The sequence below is a fragment of the Schistocerca nitens genome, chromosome 10, assembly GCF_023898315.1.
Source record: "Schistocerca nitens isolate TAMUIC-IGC-003100 chromosome 10, iqSchNite1.1, whole genome shotgun sequence".
NCBI lineage: Eukaryota > Metazoa > Arthropoda > Insecta > Orthoptera > Acrididae > Schistocerca > Schistocerca nitens.
In genome coordinates this window covers 212,918,956-212,920,299 of record NC_064623.1, presented here as the reverse complement: position 1 = coordinate 212,920,299, position 1,344 = coordinate 212,918,956, and positions in this window count along the sequence as shown.

The following is a 1,344-nucleotide window of genomic DNA, read 5'->3' as shown; positions in this document are numbered from 1 at the left end:
TAGCCGGCTGCCGAAATATTAATGCGTGAAGCACGTAACTGCCACCGTCACAACTTAGCAAAAGATTTGGCAGGGAGCCGAGAACTTTCAGACCGTGTGTAAAATCGGTAAGCGAGTCTAAGGATTCCAGTCAGTTCCTTGTTGACCAGTCTGGTGCGGCAGTTGAAGATATCAAAAGCCAAACCTAAGTTTAAAATTTCACGTTTAAGACGTCGTTCAAGCATGAAAACCGTACAAACATGCAGTCTCTTGACCTTCGGACGGACCCCCGTATGGAAGATGTATAACTGACATAAGGAAGCACCGTCAAGATTTGAAAAACAGACAAATCATCTGGTCCGGATGGCATTCCTGTTAGATTTTAGAAGGAGTGCTCCAGGGAATTGGTCCATCACCCCGCCTCTCTCTCTCTTTTTCTTTCTCGTCCAATACGAAGATCGAAACGAATGGTATAAAGGAACGAAAGAAAGCGCTGGTCACTCCAGTATACAAGAAAGATGAAGGAACAGACCTCAAAATTACAGACCAATATCCCTAACTTCGGACTGCTCCCGAATCTTTGTACGTATTCTCAGTTCGAATATAATAAAGATTCTTGAGGCTATGCTGTTTATGTTGATGAATCAGCATGATTTTAGAAAGCATCATTCGTTCAAAACTCGGCATGCCTTTATTTCACATGATATATCTAGAAACTATAAAGGAAGGTAACAGGTGGATTACATATTCTAGGTTTCTGGAAGGTAAATGACACGATCTCCCATCGCAGCCCGTTAACGAGGGCACGAGCATATGTATCAGGCTCAGAGATAAGAGAGTGGCTATATCCAATATGCAGCCCAGTGCAATTGGATAGCTGCTGTTCTCTTTATACTTAAATGATTTGGCGGGTCGGTAGTCTGCCTACGATGCAGCGGTCTACGATAAGTCATCAAAGCTGAGTGATTGTAGGAGTACACAAGACGATTTAGACACAATTTCCATTTGGTGTGATGAATGGTCGCTAGCCTTAAATGCGGAAAAAATGCAAGTTAATGCTGATGAGTAGGAATAATAAACCAGTAACTTTCAGGTGAAGCATTACTATCGTCATGCTTACTTCACTGGTGGGATTGATCGGTTCCAGGTCATGTTGAAGAATTTCGGCGAATGGCTTCTAGATTTGTTACCTGTAAGTGCCATGGAGCTGCTTTCAGAACTCAAACAGAAGTCCTTGGAGGACGGTGTTCTTTCCTAGGAACTGTAAACACAAAATTTAGAGACCCTCATTTTAAGGTAACTACCAAACGACTCTACTGCAGCTAACATTAATTGCGCATAAGGACCACGAAGATCAAATACGAA